A 21,136-nucleotide genomic window follows, 5' to 3' on the forward strand; every position below is an offset into this window, starting at 1 on the left:
AGTTACACTAGTGGTCTCGTTTGACTTCCCGGTTTTCTTCACTTGGAATTGAGAAGTAAGACTGACCACTTCAGACTGAATAAACATGAAGAAACATACACAGTTCAAAGCAAGTATGGTTCCCAAAGGCAAATATAGGTCTTCAGCTAATGAAGTAATTAGTGGTATTATAGAGGAGTTATAATCACCTTTGTACTCTAAGCTTGATATAAAAAGTATCATCAGTAATGTAAGGTTGAAAATGTTAAGATACTCAGAATTTATTCTGAACTTCCAAAGAATTTCTCTTACATTATAACATCATGTTTGTTACATTAATTTTTTTTTTTTTTTTTTTTTGGCCAAGAAATGAAATCTTGCCATTTGCGACTACATGGATGGAACTAGAGGGCATTAGGCTTAGCGAGATAAGTTTATCAGAGAAAGACAATTATCATATGATCTGCCTGATAGGAGGAAGTTGAGAGGCAAAGTGTGGGGGTTTGGGGGTAAGAAAAGAATAAATGAAACAAGATGGGATTGGGAGGGAGACAAACTATAAGAGACTCTGAATCTCACAAAACAAACTGAGGGTTGCTGGGGGGAGTGGGGTAGGGAGAGGGTAGTGGGGTTATGGACACTGGGGAAGGTATGTACTATGGTGAGTGCTGTGAAGTGTGTAAACCTGGCGATTCACAGACCTGTACCCCTGGGGCTAATAATACATTATATATTAATAAAAAATTTTTTTGAAAAACTTTTTTTGCAGGGGCGCCTGGGTGGCTCCATTGGTTAAGCATCTGACTCTTGATTTTGGCTCAGGTCATGATGTCGGGGTTGTGAGATTTGCCCCGTAATGGGCTCCATGTTCAGTGCAGTCGGCTTGAGAGTCTTTCCCTTTCCTTTTGCTCCTCCCCCAGCTCAACTAACTAACTAACTAAATAAATAAATAAATAAAATCTTTAAAACATCTATTTTTGCAAAGGTCTTATCTCTCTCTCCAACTTTTGTTTATTGAAGGGCATGGCTTTATCTTCATTCTTGCTTCACCTCCCATGGAATACAGCAAAGTGCTTTACCTAAAATAAGCATTAAATTTAAGTGTTAAATTATGGAATGAAAGCATAAATTTGGAACACCCAGAATATTTCAGATACTGAAAGATACACACATTTTTAATGAGCCATATTTATTTTACTTGAGAAAATAATTTTTTTTTTTACAACTAAAGTTGACAATCATGGCTATGGTGTTATGATGCACAGAGAATTGGTTTAAGGAGATGAGTTTCAGTGAAAAGAAGAATTAGCTCTCAGATGTGCAGCCAGAAATTCTAATTTGTATTTGGAACTTGCTGTTATGTATTTTTGGAAGGTCTTTTGATCTCAATTTTCTAATTTCTTTGTCAATTTTATTTGTCATTATATATTTTACATATTGTATTAAAGTGTATTCCAGTGGTTTTATTCTCAAGATTTAATTTTTTTAAAGATTTTTAAAGATTTTTATTTATTTATTTGACACACAGACAGGCAGGCAGAGAGAAAAGGGGAAACAGGCTCCCCCCTGAGCAGAGAGCTCGATGTGGGGCTCCATCCCAGGACCCCCTGATGAGATCATCACCTGAGCCGAAGGCAGAGGCCCAACCCACTGAACCACCCAGGTGCCCTCAAGATTTAATTTTTAAAAGTTTGCATCCTATTCTCTTAAAAAGTTTGTATCTTGTTTGTAATGGTTGTTTATGTGTGAGTTTAGCTGGTCTATAGAACCCAGATATGTGCTCAGACATTATCCTAGATCTTTCTGTGAGGGTACTTTTGGATAAGATTAACATCTAAATTTCATAAAGTAGATTTCATAAAGTAGATTGCCCCCCTTAATGCAGCTGGGTCTCATCTAATCAGTTGAAGGCTTGAATAAAACAGAAGACTGACCTCCATAGGAAGAGGAAATTCTGCCAGCAGATGGCTTTCAGACTTGAATTGCAGCATCAGCTCTTCCTTGGTGTCTAGCCTGTTGGCTTATTCTTGCTGACTGCCACAATCATGTGAGCCAATTTCTTAAAGTAAATCCATCAATCAATCTATCTATCTATCTCCTATTGGTACAGTTTCTCTGGGGAACCTTAACTAACAGAAAGTTAATGAAAGAAAAAAGAACAGAAACCATGGTATAACAGGATAGTCATGTACAGTAGTTTCATTGCAGAAATGAATTATTTGGTATTCTCTTTGATTTTGAGAAAATGTAGAGAAAAGGAGAATGTATTCAGTGACGGATACAAGGAACAGAGGAAGACATTAGAATGTGATACTATCACTAATTATCCCCTTGTATCAATTTCTCTTTAAGTGATAGGATCCCCTTTCACATCTTCATTTATAGCCAGTCATGTGTGGTCTTGCGTCTAAACTCTGTCCAATGGTATATGCAATCAACTGGATGTTTATCGAGCTCCCAAATTCATATATTGAAATTCTATGCCCCAATGTGATGGCATTTAAAGATGGGGCCTTTTGGAAATGACTAGGTCATGAGGGTAGGGCTGTTTTTTGAAGCAAGGATGTAAGTTTCAGGGTCATTGGAATGGTATCAAATCTTAAATTTATGTTTAAAACAGACTAATTATAGATAGAGGAACAGAAGGTCAGTACACACATACACACTCAGTGATTGTGTCCTGATTATGTTATAGCCTGTCCTGATTATGTTAGCAAGCCTTTTCTCAACCACTCTCCTTGGGGTCATCAAAACCCCACAGGGTAGGGTCTAACAACTAAAATTCCTAGTGTTGAGGGGTCATGACGTTTGCATGTGATTTCCTTGAATGGAATGTCTAAACAATGGTTCACTACCGTGATGGAAACATCCTGGTCCCTGAATTATGAATTGAATATTATATCATATATGCCTGAGTGTAAGAAGTAACAAGGACCCAGAAGGAGTCTTTCCCAAGTCCGTGTTTTAGACTAATAGAAAAGGCTGTGAGGCAGCCTGAGGAGTTATGCACTCCTTAGGGGTGTGCTCAAGAAGGTAAATTCAACCACACAAAGGAATTTAGGCAACAAAATTCATAACCTTGAGATTATAACCCCAAATAAAAAATGGATCCAGCACTCATTTAAATGATTAAAATGTGGGAGAAAAGACAAATCTTCCATTAAAAAATCAAATAATTTAAGCAGATTCTGCCCTTTCAAGAAGGTGGAATAGAACTCTTTATCCCTCACGTGAGGACCACACTTAGTGGCTTAATTCTGAAGAATACAGGAAAAATAAGGAAGAATAACTTTATAGTGGAGAAATCTGGCAAATGCTGCGTCAGCTGGGCCCCCCAAGTTAACCCTATCAGTATATACCCTTGACATGACATGATAAAAATGACACTTCACCTCTGTGTTCTTTTTCTCCAAACTTATAATCTCAGTGAAATAATGAGAACAACAGCAGACAAAAAACCCAAAGTGTGGGGCACCTGGGTGGCTCAGTGGGTTAAAGCCGCTGCCTTCGGCTCAGGTCATGATCTCGGGGTCCTGGGATCGAGTCCCGCATCGGGCTCTCTGCTCGGCGGGGAGCCTGCTTCCTCCTCTCTCTCTCTGCCTACCTCTCTGCCTACTTGTAATCTCTCTCTGTCAAATAAATAAATAAAACCTTAAAAAAAAAAAAAAACCCAAAGTGTGTGACATTCTATACCATACTTGACCAATACTGCTCTACACGGTCGAGGTCATCAAAAACAAGGAAAGTCTGGGAAACTATCACAGCCAAGAGGAGTCTAAGGAGACAGGACCACTAAGTGCAATGCATCCTGCATGGGATCCTGAAACAGGTGAAGGCTATTCAGAAAAACTAGAGAAATTTTAATAATCATGGTTTAATTAATAATAATGTATCAGTATTGGTTCATTAGTTGTGATAAATGTACACAGCTGTCTGAGATAATGGGAGAAACTGGGTGTTGGATATATGCCAACTCTGTGCTATTTTTGCAACGGTTCTAAAAATCTCAAACTATTCTAACATGAAAAGGAGTTTGTTTTTTAAAAAAAAGAAATTTAGAGATAAAACATATGCTTTTCTTCTTAAAGAATCAGTCTAAGCATATAGTTCACAGCAAGATTGACTACAATCCCGTTTCTTTCTTCTCTGATTCTCCAGGTCTCTGAAACTCCCTGGTGGACTCTCTCTCTCTCCCCATATCCCCACTGGTTCCTCATTTCATGTCTCCCTGGTCACCTTCTTGATTATATGCTTCTGTAAGCTCCATCTTCCTCAATACAAGAAGTTCCCCACCAGGCTTAGCCCCATGGAAATTTAGTTTGTCCTCTGTTGCTACTGTTTTTCTTGGAGAAGTTAGGTGGCCAGGCTCTTGTCCTCTGCACTCTTCCTCATCTTTGTTTCATTTCTGGCGGAGGGCTGGGGTGGATTGTGGACCTGTTGGTCATTCTCAGTCCCACTACGTGCACAGATGACAATAAATTAGCAAATTAAAGGGGGGGGAGAAAATGTCTTTATTTTGGAAAAGTTATTGCTAAATTAGCATAGGAGGAAGTGACCAGCCCAACATAATATAGTTAGTGACCAGAAGATCCTGGACTATTCTCCTCCTCTTCATTTTTTCTGTTCTTCAAACACCAAATTCAAATTTTTGCCATGATTGAGGAGAATTGCAGGCTTTCATGTGGTGATTCTTCTTTCTTGTCAACCAAGAAACATGGAAAGAAATGAAAAAGGAAATGAATACACTGGAAGGATGAAACTGACCGAATACTGTTATATTCCCTTTAACTTAAAGAATATCTAGAGATGTGCATCCAATAAGAAGGCTTGTGTCAGCAGCATGACAACCTGCTTGGTGAACTACTGCCTTATGGTACTTATAGTCTCCAGAACTATGGGGCTTCTTAGCGCCAACCTTCAAGTAGATTTCTCATTAAATAACCTGCAACCATTGTTTTTATTGAAGCCTTTTAGGGCCTTAGGAAGCAAACATCTTGTTTAATTACTTCTGTCTTTATCGCTTCATTCAGGTGGGTAGTCATTTGCTCACGTGCTCAGGCATCCATTCATCCATCTCCAAGGTGCCAGACACTGAGCTAGATGCTAGAAACACCAACACGAGGAGGCATCATCCCTAGAGTCAAGGTGTACACTGCCTACTAATTTGAGTGTTGATGAAGAAAACCTGACAGTGTTTCGTGTAAAATCTCTACAGTTCTAACTTAACTGTCCTCATGAAATATTGAACCCCATTTCATGACCTATTAGATAAAGACTCAAAGGGTGTCTATAGTAAATACGAGCGGAGAATTCTTAAAAACCACAAAATTCAAGAAAAGAAATTTAATTGTACATCGTTTCTTCTCTCTTTTTAAGTGTAAATATGTATACACACACATGCAAGCATAACACTTTCCATGTCAATCAACAAAAATTCAGTCTCAGAAAGACACTGAAACATTATCCTACCAATAATTATTTTAAATATTTATAAATAAAACTGTATAAATGTATCAAGTCCTCTGTTCCCCTGTACCTCTGTGACTTGGGTTATCCAGTGATGATTTCAGTGTCTGTATGTCCTTTGTGCACCTGTGGGGTGCCAGAGCTATCTCAAGTGTTAAATCCAACCCAGACACTTTAGCTTCCCTTTACAATAGAAATCAAGAAATATTTTCTCATCAGTTATGCATAAGGGAATGTATTGAATATATAGCCCAGGTTATTGTAGATGGAGTTATTAAAGAATGAAGTTCTTTTACGGACTTAGACAAGAAAGCATAACTACAATGCTTTAGCACCTAGTGGCAAGACTCAGGACATTTGTTTTTTTTGTTCACTACATCCTGACACTTACCTATAAAGTTCAGTGTCATTGCATAAATTATGAATACTAGCTCTGTTTGGCACAGTCCCTGAGAATAAAGAATGTTATTGTCCTACCAAAGAAGAAAGACTTCAGGATTATATTACATCATTCCCGCAGCTAATCAGTCTGTTCCCATGCCACACTCTGTCCGTGGTTGCCTTTGAAAATTACAATTTCTTGTATAGTCTTCGGTGCCATTCCTGGTATTCAGTCAAGGTATAATGAAAACATTGTCAGTTGCTGCTCAAAGGCAGAGGCAGAAAAAATGGCTGCAGAAACGTTCCAAACCAGCTAACTGCCTGAGTTCTAGGAGACATTCTGGGAGAAATTCTTCACAAGAATAAAAATAGCAATAGTGAAAGTAGCTAGCATTGTGACATTTCCTTTGCCTGCATCATCTTATTTAAACCTCACAAAACCCTTCTGAAGCAAGTGTAATCACTATTCGCATTTTACAGGTGAGGATATTGAAGGTCTGAGAGATAATTTGCTGAAGTTCATACGTCTTATAAATGGTGGAATTGAAATTAAAATGGAGAGCATGCTGTCCTTGTAACCATTAATTTTTTTAGGAATTTGTATTTCAAAAAAGAATGACTTAAGCTCTTTTTTAAACAGCTACTGTTTAGTTTTGGAACAAGATCTAGATTGGTCATACTTCGAAGGAGAGTTACAAGTAAGTTACAAGTTACAAGTAACAACTCATTGAAATGTGCCCCCAGTTTTGTTTTCATTTCTGCCATTGATCAGGATGTTAGAAATGTGTATGTGTCTAGACACATACATACACGTGTCATTTCACGTATCAGGCTCCTATCTTAACATTTTAAGTTTCACGTTGTGATTCTTGTGTCAGCTGAGCTTTCTTGTTTTCCTGATTTTGTTCATGATCTTCTCCTTATTTGGAATATTCTTTCTCCCATATCTACCTAGCTAACTCCTTCTGAAACCTCCAGCTTTGATCAGTTACCTCACCTAATCCTCATAAGCAGTATTTTAACATTTTACCACTCTCTACTGAACCCTCACTTTATATTTAGCTACCTATTGCTGCTCTAGCAAATTACCATAAACCCAGTGACTTAAAACAACAGGAACACATTATCTTGCAGTTGTAGGGGTCCAAAGTCTGAAATGAGTACTGCTGGGCTAAAAGCAAAGTGTCAGTAGGGCTGCATTTTTTTCTGGAGGCTCTAGGGGAAGAAATATTTGTTACCTTCCCCAACTTCTGGAGACCAGCTACATTCTTTGGCTTGTAGTCCCTTTCATCTTTAAAACTAAGAATATAGCATCTTGAAATCTCTCTGTGATTCTGACCCTCCTGCCTTCCTCTTTTACTTATAAGGATGCTTGTGACTACACTGAGCTCACCTAGGTCATCTAGGATAATCCTCTCTATCTTAAGGTCAGCTGATTAGCAACCTTAATTCTATATGCCACCTTAATTCTTCCTTGCCATGTAAAATAGGTTTGGGGGATTAGGGCATGGACATTTTTTACACAAAGAGATATCTGTAGTCCCACATTCATAGAAGCATTATTCACAATAGCCAAGGTATGGAAGCAACCTAAGTGTCCGTAATACACACACACACACACAAACATACACACAGACACACACACACACAGAGAAGAATATTATTCAACCTTAACTAAGAAGAAATCCTGTCATTTGTGACAACATGGATAAGACTGGAGGACGTTATGCTAAGTAAAACAAACCAGAAAATGAAAGATAAATACTGCATACTATCTCTTATATGTAGAATATATATTTTTTAAAAAAGAAGACAGATGTATAGATATAGAGAGTCGAAAAACGGTTGCCAGGGTCTAGGGAGTGAGGAAATTGGCTATTTTTTGTTTGTTTTTGGTTTTGTTTTTTAAGAAAGGGAAAGTGGGAGGGTCTGCGAAAGGTAGAGAGAATCTTAAGCAGTCTCCATGCCCCGTGGAGACCCCAATGTCCGGCTCCATCTCATAGCCTTGAGATCATGATTTAGGAGAAATCAAGACTCAGATGCTTAACCAACTGAGCCATCGAAGCGCCCCGGGGGTGGGGAAATAAGGAGAGGCTGATGAAAGGACGCAAACTTTCAGTTATAAAGTGAGGAGGAAAAATGAAGTCTGAGGATCCAATGTATAACATGGGGACCATAGTTAGTAACATTATATTGTGTAATTGAAATTGGCTAAGAGAGTGGGATTTAAATGTTCTACCCTAATAAATAAATAAATAAGGCAGATATGTGAGGTGACAGATGTGTTAATTAACTCAGTGAAGGTAATCCTTTCACCACAGGTAGTGAGAGGATATATATATATATATATAAATATGTATTTATATATATAATTATCACATTGTATACTTTAAACATCTTGCAATTGTATTAGTCATTTATACCTTGATAAAGCTGGGGAAAAAAGAAAAGAATCCTCCCTTGATTCTATGGCCTTCTCCAGTGACGATTCTGTTGTGCCCTTCTTGAAAGACAGCTACTATATAGGCTTCAATTAGTTCTATAGAGTCTATTTTAGGTGTGTCAGTTTTGTTCCATCAAAATGTTTATGTTTCTCAACATCAATATCATAGTTTATTTATTACTATGATAGCTTTAGAGTAAGTCCTGAAGTCGGGTAATGTAAATCCTCAAATTTTCCTTTTCTGTGTAAAATGCTTTGGCATTTATTTTTTCAAAGATTTTAATTATTTATTTATTTATTTATTTTGACAGAGACAGAGATCACAAGGAGGCAGAGAGGCAGGCAGAGAGAAAAGGAAGCAGGCTCCCCGCTGAGCAGAGAGCCCCATGTGGGGCTCGATCCCAGGACCCTGGGATCATGACCTGAGCCAAAAGCCAAGGCTTTAACCCACTGAGCCACCCAGGCATCTCTGCTTTGGCATTTTAAAGAGCTATGGCTTTTGGCATAGAAAAAGAACACACTAAACCTGAGAATGTGGTGTACTGAAATAATAAAAATAAGAGCAGATAATAACGAATAGAAAACTAGATACAAAAGTGAAGAATAACAAATCAGGAGTTGGTTCTTCAAAAAGACCAATAAAATTGATAAGCCTTTGAAGTCCTTGATCAAGAAAAGACGAGAAAAGAAATAAAAGCAATATTAGGAACAAAAATGGGGACCAATTAGATATAACATAAGCTATAAGAGTACTAGAGAATATTAATAAGCTTATGGAAAAAATTGAAAAGTTATTTGAATTAGATAGTTTCTTAGATAAAAATATAACTTACTGAAACTAACTTAAAAAGAAATAAAAAACTTGAATGGTTTAATAAATATCAAAAAAATGAAATTATGCCCACAAATAAATTTAGGTCATTTTAAAACTGAATTCTTCCAAACATTCAAAGAATTTCATAGTAAAATTTTAGCACATAAATAAAAATGAAAAAAATCATAAAGGACAAAAAGGTATATTCTGATAAGAGGAACAATCGATTAAGAAGATATTGAACGGAAAAGGATACATACCAAACAACAAATACACTTAAAATATGGAAAGCAAAAGCAACAGTGGTTTGAAATAGTTAAATCACCAACAGTAATTAGAGATTTTACTATACTTACCTCAGAAATAGAAAATAAAGCACAAAAAATAAGCAAAATGTAAACGATCTGATTAATATGGCCAAACATCTCAAACCAATTGATATATGAAGACCGACCCGGCTATCGTTAGGGTCCTGGATAGTGCATTCAAACAAAATAAAATGAATCTATAAAGATCAAATGGAAAAGTTGAAACTGCTATTGATTGCAGATGATACACTCATCAATAGAGAAAATCTAATAGCATCAACAGATAAAATATTGGAACTGATAATTAGGTAATGTAAAAGCAAATAAGGTGTATCCGCAAAAGATTTATAAAGTATCCAGGAGTTGATAAGATAGAGAATGTATAAGATCTTGGGGTGCCTCGGTAGTTCAGTGGGTTAAGCAACCAGCTCTTGATTTGGCTCAGGTTCTGATCGCAGAGTCATGAAAGCCCCCTGGGGAGCTCGCACTGGGTGTGGAGCCAGCTTAAGATTCTCTCTCTCCTCTTCCTCTGCCCCTCCCCTCCAACCCTCCCCTCTCCCCCGCCCCCCGCCACTTGCTTGTGCACTCTCTCTCTCTTAAAAAAAAAAAGTGCAAGATCTTTATGGAGAATATTTTATTTCATTTTTAAAGATTTTATTTATTTATTTGACAGAGAGAGAGATGACAAGCAGGCAGAGAGGCAGGCAGAGAGAGAGGAGGAAGCAGGCTCCCTGCTGAGCAGAGAGCCCGATGCGGGGCTCGATCCTAGGACCCTGAGATCATGACCTGAACCGAAGCAGCAGCTTAACCCACTGAGCCACCCAGGCGCCCCTATGGAGAATATTTTAAAACTATTTAAAGATACCAAAGAAGAGGGGCACCTGGGTGGCTCAGTGGGTTAAGCCGCTGCCTTTAGCTCAGGTCATGATCTCAGAGTCCTGGCATCGAGCCCCACGTCGGGCTCTCTGCTCAGCAGGGAGCCTGCTTCCTCCTCTCTCTCTGCCTGCCTCTCTGCCTGCTTGTGATCTCTGTCTGTCAAATAAATAAATAAATAAAAATTATTAAAAAAAAAAAAAAAGATACCAAAGAAGATAGTGCTTAATAGTAGAATACATCATATTCATCAGGGAGGAGATACAAGATTTTAAAGATGCTAGCTGCCTTTAAATTAGGTATGTACTCAATGTATTTTTTTTTAAATCCCACATTTTCTCACTTCATGTAAAATTTTCATATGTATTTTTAATTATCTGAGGAGTTGTAAAGAGCTTTTGACCAATTGAGTCAAAAATTATGTGGAAAGATAAAGGTACACAAAAAGATATATTTATAAAAAAAAAGAAAAGACAGATGCTTTACCATACGTGAGCAATCAGTAATAAAAATGAGGTCTGTCACAGGAACATACATTTTATCAATGAAAGAGAAAGGAAACTCAGCACATCTCCCTTATGAATGGGAAATTGGCATGATAAGGTTGATATCTCAGAAATATGGTGAAGGGGATGGATTATTAGTAGGTAGTATTAAGGATCTAAAGTCTTAGTAGGGGGAGAAAAATAAATTTGGATTCCTAACTCATACTATATATAAAAATAAAGTTTGAAAGGACTGAGGACCTAAAAATTAAGAAATAATGCTCTAAAGCTTATAAAGAAAATATAGAAAGATATCTTTGGCTTGGAATATCTTATTCAACAAGATAAAAAGGGAAAAATATGAATTTGCCAATAGCACAATTAGAGTTTCTGTTACACAAAATTGAGATAAGTGGCTGGGGACAATGGCAATGTCTAACAATGACAAGGGGTTACTACCTAGATTATGTAAGAAATTGCTGCAAACCGATGAGAACGAGAACACACAATAGAAAAATGGGGAAAGGATAGGAATTAGCAAGTCACCAAAGAGGAAACCCCAGTGGTTAACATGCGTAAGAAGAGATGTCAATGTCAGTAGTAATTAGATAAATAAGAATTACAATTTAAAACTTCCTAATTTATATACATCAGATTGGCAAAAAATAGCAGGTTGTATGGTAACAGATGCTGGAAAAACAATAGAGATTCTAAATGCTCTCCAAGGAAGTACATACCAGTGTAGCCTTTTGAAAAAGCAATCTAGCAGCATGGGGGGGAAATTTGATCTGTGTATATTATTTGAGCCAAAATGTATATGTCTATGTGCTTATAGAAGTCTATTAGGGATAATGTACTAGAATACTGAACCCATCCTACTTGTGGTAGCAATAACCAAGAGTCTGTTACTAGAAAATAGATAAAGGATACATTGAAAGCATGCATTAGAACACCGCAAGGTTTCTTACTTAGATATACATACAGCAACATGGATACACCTGCAAACTCAGTGCTAAGTAAAAAAAGAAACTATTTAAGCAATGCCACACTTCCATTTATAGTAAGTGGATTAAAATGCGTAGGGACACAAAATAATATGATGACTTATATTTGTCAGCTCAGACTGCCCAAAAATACCACAGTCTAGATGGCTTAAACAACAGAAATGAAAATACATTTCTTACAGTTTTTGAGTTGGTAGTAGCATGGTTGGGTTCTGATGTGAGCCTTCTTTCTGACTGCACATGGCGCCTTCTTACATGGGAGAGAGACAGAGACAGAGATCCTTCCTTTTAAAAGACAATGGTCTTACTGGGTTAGGGCCCCAAACTATGACCTCATTCACCAGTAAGCACCTCCTAAAGACCCTATCTCTAAGTACATTGGGGTTTAGGGCTTCAACATGTGAATTTTGGAGGGACACAATTCAGTCCATGGCATTTTACTCCAAGCTTCCCAAACCAGATTCATGTCCTTATTACAGAAAAAATACATTTATTCCATCCCAATAACCCCCCAAATCTTAACCCATTCTGGCATCAACTCTAAAGTCTAAAGTCTGAAGTCATATCTAAATATCATCTAAGTAAGATATTGTGAAGAGAAATAAATGCTAAACAAGAATGAGATCTTGCATGAAGCTGTGACCATAGCGCGTGATCAACAGAGAAGTAGGATTACCTCACTAACTGCACTCGAGGTCCAAAGAGAAAAAAATGAATCTAGCTTTAACCTTGTGCCTGAATAATTAGTTACAGCTCATAACAATTCTCCTTGTATGACCTTCTGCCGTGGAAATTGAGAAAACAATTCCTATGATATATTGATGCCTTGGCTAAATTTTGACTTTTCCAGATGAGCCTTAAGAAACAAGTATAGGTTTAAAAATAAAAACCAAAACCCATAAATGTTCATTAGCCCAAAAGGAAAAAGAGGCAGAGGGGAGATTCTGCCTACAGCTGAGCTCATTTGGTTATTTAGTAGGAAGTGGGAAAGGCAGTGAGGAAGGGAGAATAGGGTTTCCATTTGGTGACTGGTTCTCAGGGTTCACTTTGCTCTGCATTGTCTTGCGGGAGGCATGTTTAGGTTCTAGTTTGACGCTCAGGCAGGGATGTCTCTCCTGCCTCAGAGTACTGAACTTTGGAATGTCCTTGAGTACCTTACTGAGCACTTGGCTAGGACTGACTGACCAGAGCAGTTTTCCAAGAAACCTTGGTTCTGCCTGGAATTATGACGGGAGCAGCATCTGACGGAGTGTAGGTAACCTCTAGAATGTCAAAAATGAATTAATACTCTATTTTCATAATAAAACACCATTTCAGTTGAATTCCAGGCTAGCCTCTAGAGCATATACATTTTTCTAAAAACAGAGAAGGATATCTGTGCCTCTCTTGGCTCCCAGCACACTAACAACTTTTAGTACTTTTTTCCAAATATAAGGTTCTAATCTTTTATTAATGCTCAGCTCACCATATTTAGGGAGTCAGTCTTTTCTATGACTCTCCTTCAATTTGAACTTCTCTGCTTTGTTTGGTCTGAGGAAGAAGTATCTTTGTTTCTCATTCTGAAATTAAGACATACTGATTTATTTCTGTGGTTCATGGGGGACTAGATGTTTATTTCTTTCTTAATTGCGTACACTGTTTGTAAACTTCTAACAAGAAGCAAAAGGAAGATGCATTAAACAATAAATTTAATGGCATAATATCATTTAGCAACCTACTTATTTGTGTTTGGGGGCATACAAACAAATGTAAACATTATTTGCTAAGAAATAAATAGTGGGTACAGAAAAAAATAAATTTCTGGATTAGGTTCAGGACAAGCCACCTTTTTTTTTTTTACCCCCACCCCCCAACCCCATGACACTCAGTTATGTTTTTCTTTGCAGGGAATTATGTGCCAGGATTTTAGATCTGTGATCTAACTCTTTAATCTCCGTGCTTCTGAAAAGGAGTTAGAAAATTATGTGGCAACCAAACCAAAGTTGGGGATACAACTCAAACTTCCAATTTTCTTGGATTTTAGAATTATGGCAAATTCAGAAAATAGAAAATGGACACAGTAGAACCTGTTTTCAGTAAGAATCTGAAAAGTTTGATTTGGGGGCAGGTGGAGTTTCAGCTGTCCATGGAATCTTTGAAGTGTCCCTGGCATTAAGCTAGAGCAATTGGCCATCAGGACAGAGTGTGGAGTAGAAGTTCTATTTTGGGAGCCATTGGTGTGGTTTATTGAGCTATTATTATGTGTCCAGTATTGCACATATGTTAATTCATTTTACAGATAGGGAACTCTGGCACAGAAAGGTTGAATAAACTGCTTCAGGTCCCAGAGCTACTAAAAGGCAAACTGGGATTCAAACCCAAATAGTTATTGAGGAACTTTGTAGTTATCAATGAACTTGTGGGGGGAAAAAAAGTCCTACAGGGACAGAATTTATAGAATTAAAATCTATAGAATTAAAGTGACTGTTCTTTAGAGCCTACAAGCCTATATTTTCTATTTTGCTTGGCATTTACAATGGAAGGTGTTTCTTAAGCTTTGTGCCATGCTATGACATAGTGTGAGATGATGAGGTATTTTATTGATCTACTAAAAGGACAAATCAAAGGATGAATACCCAATTTTTGTAGCAACATGGATGGGACTGGAAGAGATTATGTTGAGTGAAATAAGTCAAGCAGAGAGAGTCAATTATCATATGGTTTCACTTATTTGTGGAGCATAACAAATAGCATGGAGGACAAGGGGAGATGGAGAGGAGAAGGGAGTTGAGGGAAATTGGAAGGGGAGGTGAACCATGAGTGACTATAGGCTCTGAAAAACAATCTGAGGGTTTTGAAGGGGCGGGGGGGGGTGGGAGGTCGGGGTACCAGGTGGTGGGTATTAGAGAGGGCACGGATTGCATGGAGCACTGGGTGTGGTGCAAAAACAATGAATACTGTTACGCTGAAAAGAAATTTAAAAAAGAAATAAGAAAAAAAAAAAGAAGTAGAAGGGTTTGGGGTATCTGAGTGGCTCACTTGGTTAAATTTCTGCCTCTTGCTCTCAGCTTACATCTTGATTTCAGGGTCGTGAATTCAAGTCCCATGGTGGGCTCCCCACCCCTTAAAATTTTTTTGAACACATAGAACCTGGCTTAAGAGTCCTAACTCCAGACGAGATCTGTCTTTCTAATAGCAGTATAAGGGCTCCACTACGAACTCCATATCGTAGTAGGTAATTCTGACATACATCATCCAAGAAATTGCCTAAATCAGATTGCTGGGATGAAGAAAGTAATTCTGCAACATCAGTACTAATGCTTTGTCCATGCTGTCGACAGTCTTTATAAGGTGGTGCTGGTGAAAATTTCACCTCCTACTATTGCACGAGTTTGTCAGCTTTGCTAGATTTAGGTGAATTAGTATTGGGGCCATACCAGCCCTTTGAATGTGCCTTGGAGAAATGGGTTCTTCCACTGTGACAGGTCAACAGATGTAACTTTTCCCATTTATAAACTTTTGGTGGAAATATTCTAAATACCTTGGAGCCTCATATCACACTTCTACCTCTGTATTAAAGTCCTCCTTTGGCCCGCACTAGGGATAGGAAGCAAACCTCTTTGTTCCTCAGACTTTTGTTATTGTGGTTGTTTTTAGTTGCCTCTTTATTGGCACCCACACCAATGTATTACCAGGACAGGCTGTACAATGTCAGTGAGAAACTGATAAGGACCTATATTGGACCAATAAATTGTCAAAAGCATTACAGTCCCTATTCAGCATTCTCCATGCTACTTGTTTTCAGAGGAGGTCTCTCTCAATATATCAATCCGAGGAAGTATACTGGGGAATATTGGGCATTTCCATTCTTGGCTAAATAGACTAAAGATCTATTTGGGTACTAAATCTGCTTCAACTTAGGAGGAGTTGTTACCAATTGCTTTTCAGTGGATTTTTAAAGTTCTTTTGCTGGCCATTATTACCTTCTGTTTACAGAAGTCTTAATCATTTTTTTTTTCCCAAGGATTTGAGAATGGATAGGTGTTCCTAATAACATTTATTAATTAAATAACACTTAGAAGTAAAAATCTAGATTAAATCACTGACACATAGAGTACTAGAAATGGAGACCATCAAGATAATAGCAGAAATCAAAAGGCACCAAAGCCTCTGGCCTACTTAGTGGTACTAAAACAAATCTAGCTTAGTGGTTTTCATTGGATTCAGTTCTTCAGCTCTATGGTTTCTAATATTTCTTTTTTTATTTCAAGAGTCTGGTAACAAATATCTTAATAGAAGAAAATATAATTTTTCTCTTAAAGGAACTTTAGGCTTCACAGAAAACTGTGTACCTTTGGAATCTCTATTAGCAGTTATGGATAGCACAGGAATGTGGTTTAAACAACAGCAGCAATATATTTTTCAAAAGATTGTATTTATTTATTTCACAGAGATCACAAGTAGGCAGAGAGAGAGAGAGAGAGGAGGAGGAAGCAGCCTCCCTGCTGAGCAGAGAGCCCGATGCAGGACTCAATCCCAGGACCCTGGGATCATGACCTGATCTGAAGGCAGAGGCTTTAACCCACTGAGACACCCAGGTTCCCCAGCAATAATATTTTTAATATCCTAGATTGTCTTTCTAGAGAAGTATACCTTTCCCCACGTTCTCCACGTTGTTATCAATTTTACTCTTCATCCCGATTTGTGGTGGTGATATTTTCCCTCTGTTCCATTTAATTTAATTTTAAATTCGTGAGTTAAAAAAAGAAGAAAAATAATAAGATGCTTATTATTACTAATATGGACTTAGCGCTAGGGTGGGTGAGATGGTTGAAACATGTCATCTAACTGGAGAGAAGAGATGTACCTGTCCGGGTTGGTCATGGTGGGCTGTCATGGTGGATCAGAGTATTCTGTCTCAAAAATGATAGAAATTTATTTCTTCCTCAGGTAACTGTTTATTGTTGGCTGTTCTGGGACGGTGGAAGGCCTCTACTCCATGCAATCATTCAGGAAACCAAGCTGATGGAAGCTCTGCAATCTCCAACCAGTTGTTCTGTTCATCCTTGACACCTTCATCCTTTGGGAAGGGGGACAGCATCGAAGGGCTCAGGAGGTTGTGCCAGTCTAGCCCTTTTTATCATTTTACCATTTCCACCCTTTTTCCGTTGGAAAGGACATAGTCATTTAGCCACATAACTGCGAATTAATCTAGGAATCATGGAGGAAAGGGTGAATGGATTTTAATGGACAATTAGCAGTCTCCGACATGAGATTTGGGAGAGGCCAACAGTGCTAAAACAATAATTTTTAAAAATGTATTTAGAAGTTGAGAGAAGGTAGAAATCAGCGTGGAACAAAATCTTCGGGAAGAGATGGGATGTGATGGAACAAAAAACTGGATAAATGAAGAAAAAAGGTGAGAAAAGGGGGAGGGGGCGCCTTTCCTTCATTTTTCCAGTCTTCCTCCTTTTTAGCGAGAATGTCTCCTTTCCATTACAATATCTTTAATGATAATGTCAAAAATTCTGTGACTGTGTCTCTTTTTAGTAACACTTTGGTCATCCCACTCAGACTTTTCCTAATTTCCTCCTTTTTGTTTTTCTTCTGCACAGATTACTACACAGGTGTGTGCATACACACACACACACACACACACACACACACACACTCATTTACCGGGCAAAACTTGCCTTTGTTTTGTGCACTCCTCTGATCTCTGCTCGACGATCTATTGCCTAATGATTAAAACAACTTCCATTTCTTTACATGCCAGGTGGGCACTGTATTTGGGGCTGTGGGTACAAAGGTAAAGAAAACAGAGTTCTTGCCCTTGAGAAACATGTGGCAGCAAAGCTAATCAACTAATTCTTGAACATCATCTGATTTGATCCTTGCTCTAATTTGTATGTCTGGTGTACTAGATATTATTATGCTCATTTTGTTGATAAGGAATTTGGAAACCATAGTTTAACTGACTTCCCCGAATTTAGGCATCTATACAGATAGTGATATAACTTTTTCACCCAACTGGATCCTACTCTACTACTGTTCCAGATTACTCAACTTCCTCCTATGTTCTCTCTCTTACTTCCTTGCTCCTTTCTATCTATAATATATCCAGTAATTAAAATGATATATTTCATACACTCAGCCCTTTATTTCTATAAATTCACTCCATCCTTACATTTTCTTATACTCTCAGCTAAAATATTTCTACTTCAATTTTTAATTAAACAAAAGGATGGCATAAAACTGATCTCCAGTGCTATGGCATTGAGTTATTTAATATTTAAATATTTAATATTAATATTTAAAACAATAAGCATATTTTAAAAGTAAAATGTGAAGTGGTAACTTCTGAAATGGAATCAATATTTAAGAGCTTTGTGGGAAACTTAAGAATTGGGAATTTAGTAGGGAAATGTACTGTACTCCTGCCAAAATTATGAAGTAGTGAAACGGACTCACTTATGTCCCCCTCAGTTGCTCAAGAGAGGCATCCATCCATTTCTTTCCAACAGTGCAATTCTTGTGGACCTACTATATGTAGCTACTGTCTGGGTGTGGAGAATACAAAGACACAGAATCCGCCCTGCAAGGGGAAGGCAACTGAACCAAAAATTATAGAACAGTATCCCTCTGCTGTCCAGAGTCTCCTGTTTCAAGATTAGATAGAAGTCTGACTCCCTCGGACAGTAAATCAGGCCCCGGATCCTTCCCTGCCTCCTTCTGTAAATGACTTTCTCTCACACGGAACATAGATCTCATAATCTCAAAAGGTGTTACAAGCTAAAACTAGAAACAGCCTACCAAAAACAAAAGGGTTAAGATAAATTCATGTATAACATGCACCGTTGGCTCCAAATGGAGACTAAGACACCTCTAACTTCTGAAAGTGATGACAAGAACAGCCATAGCCATCCATGTTTCTTTGGAATCACTGCCACCAGGAAAATACTGTGTTGTATAGAGAGAGTCAAAAGTAAAAAACAAATGTCGAGTTTGGAATACAGCTCAGCGTGTTAGGCTTCCATATTGGGAAACTTAATTGACTTTTTTTTTTCCTCATTGTGATCTGAGGACACTTTGAAATTACCATGGAGAGAAAATTATGCAAAAAAAGAAAAGAATACTTTTGAGAAAAATAGCAAGATTGCTTAATTACCTACACTAGGCATAGACTTGAATGGTCTCTTTATTAGAGTAATGCCTCAAAGAGGAGAAATAAAATCTGAACCAAAGGATGAAAAAAGGGACGTATTTGAACTGGTAAATCTAAATACAAAATGCTAACAACAACACAGCCCTAAAAAGATTGCTTCCTTGTAAGGCCTTAAGCTTTACAGTTGGTTGAATGTTTGTCCTGTTATTGTACTGCTATGCTCTTCCTTCCCAGACACCCGGACCTCCCAGCGTCTGTGTCTGCATTCCATTTGACTAGATTTAAAATGCTAATGGATAAAGCTTCTGGATTCTGGGCCTGGCAGACTTTTTTTTAATCTTTCCTGATAAAACATTGAAAAACACCACCAAGGTCTTCCAAAATAGAACGTGTGGTAGATGCATCCCATTTTCCAACACAACAACTGCAGTGTAACAGGACTCGCCATAGCATTGAAGATCAGTTTTATACCATCCTATATTCTATCCAGTGGTGTTTTTAAAGCCATTTATTTATTTATTTTAGAAAGAGAGTGTGTGTGTGTGTGTGTACTTGAGAGAGAGCGCGCAAGCGCGTGGGGGTTGTGGGGATAGAGGCAGAGAGAGGGAGAAAAACCCAAGCAGACTCCCCACTGAGCATGGAACCAGACTTGGGGCTCATTCCCACAACCCATGAGATCATAATGTGAGCCAAAATCAAGAGTCAGATGCTTAACCAACGGAGCCACCCAGGCACCCTTTCGATGTTGTGTGTATGTGTGTGCGTGTGTGTGTGTGTGTGTGTGTGTGTTTAATAAACTTTATGTCCAAAGAACAGTAAAATTCATGGCATAAGACCTGTGGATATGACAGTGAGGTCTTAGTGAACCAGGAGTCACCATGTAATTCCTAGGATCTGAGCAGTTAGCTCTTCCCTCTACGGCATGTAACAGTCGAGTACACTGGTACACTGTTTAGGGATATGAGCAAACTAATGGATTTCCCAGTTCTCATTTTCCCCCCTTGGTCAAGTTCAAAATGTAAATAGGAGGCCTCAAAGCAGTTTCAAGTTCCTGAGACACCACACCTGGAAGCTTCAAATTAGATTATAATTTGTCGCCTAATAGTGGAACAAACTATCCTGTTGCCAAATTCTATCTGGGCTGCTCAGATTTTGACCCCAAATACTGTTCGTTTGGTTTTAATTCTCTCTGCACCAGATATATCAGGGATAATGGGAGATTCAGAACAAAACAGACTTGCATTTCTGCCATAGGATGAATCCAAAACTTCTTTGGAAGCAAATTTTGAAGGCTATTGATTGTAAGAAAGAGCAAGTCGGGAAACAATGATACGACACTCATTATGCAAAGATTTTACCAAACTCCTAAGGGGGCTTTTCAGCCCAGTTTCTTCTTTCAGGCAAGGCCACCATTTGAGCTTCATTACACAGTGTTTAATCTCTGTCCTTGAAGATCACAAATTAACTTGCTCTGTGATTTCCTCCCTGTGACAGCCTCTGGCTGTGTTTTTACTGCCTTAACAGCTACCGGCAGGCAGCTTGTCTCCCACATTCACTACAAAGTAAACAGGAATTTGGTCCCAGGGTAATTGGCTGTTCTCCAGCGTAAGAATGCAAGTTATCCATGAGCTTTGTGGGCTGGCTTCTGCTTTACTCAGACTGTTTTCACTAGAGAGCACAAGGACAAAAAGAGTTGTGAAGGTTCTGAATCTTGAGGATTATTCCTTTCAAATCTGTGATAACCTGTGATTCTTCTCCCCATCTCCTTGCTAATCTTTCCCCACCTCTTCTACCATCTTTCATTTCATTCTGACTACTGGAAATTTACCAAGGAAGTTGCCTGAAATTAGGTACTTTTTTTTTTTTTCCAGAAATACAACTCACTCAATAAGTACATATGGGTGCACTGTATTTTGGAGAAAGAATATGTTTGCAAAGCTTTTTAAATTAAATCTTCATAAGAATGTGGGAGTAAATGCCAAAGGAATTTGTGAGTACCTAGTTTAATGATAATCCAAAACAAACTTTAAGAAAACAATGGAGAAAAAGACTTGTGGCTTCAAGGATAAGAGTAAGTATTCTTTGAAATTTGAGTTGGTGAATACTAGATTTAAATTTATAAAAAAAATTAAGAGATTTAAACAAAATCAAAAAGGCAAAAAGAGTCACCCCATTCATCATGGTTGGGAGAAAGTAAAAGTAAGAGTTCTAGGTCCCTCTAAAGTAGGACACCTAAAAC

At 38.0% G+C, this 21,136-nt stretch overlaps 1 long non-coding RNA gene across 8 annotated transcripts in view; it reads left to right on the forward strand.

The window, feature by feature from the left end:
• LOC132025464 (uncharacterized) overlaps positions 1-21,136 on the forward strand; it is a 214,540-nt gene that overhangs the window by 138,609 nt on the left and 54,795 nt on the right. For all 8 annotated transcript variants that reach the window (XR_009406584.1, XR_009406589.1, XR_009406583.1 and 5 more), the window contains 2 exons: positions 16,683-17,151; positions 20,769-20,968. This is a non-coding gene — a long non-coding RNA (uncharacterized LOC132025464). The remainder of the gene's footprint in view (positions 1-16,682; positions 17,152-20,768; positions 20,969-21,136) is intronic.

The sequence above is a fragment of the Mustela nigripes genome, chromosome 10 (genome assembly GCF_022355385.1).
Source record: "Mustela nigripes isolate SB6536 chromosome 10, MUSNIG.SB6536, whole genome shotgun sequence".
In the NCBI taxonomy this organism is placed as follows: Eukaryota; Metazoa; Chordata; class Mammalia; order Carnivora; family Mustelidae; genus Mustela; species Mustela nigripes.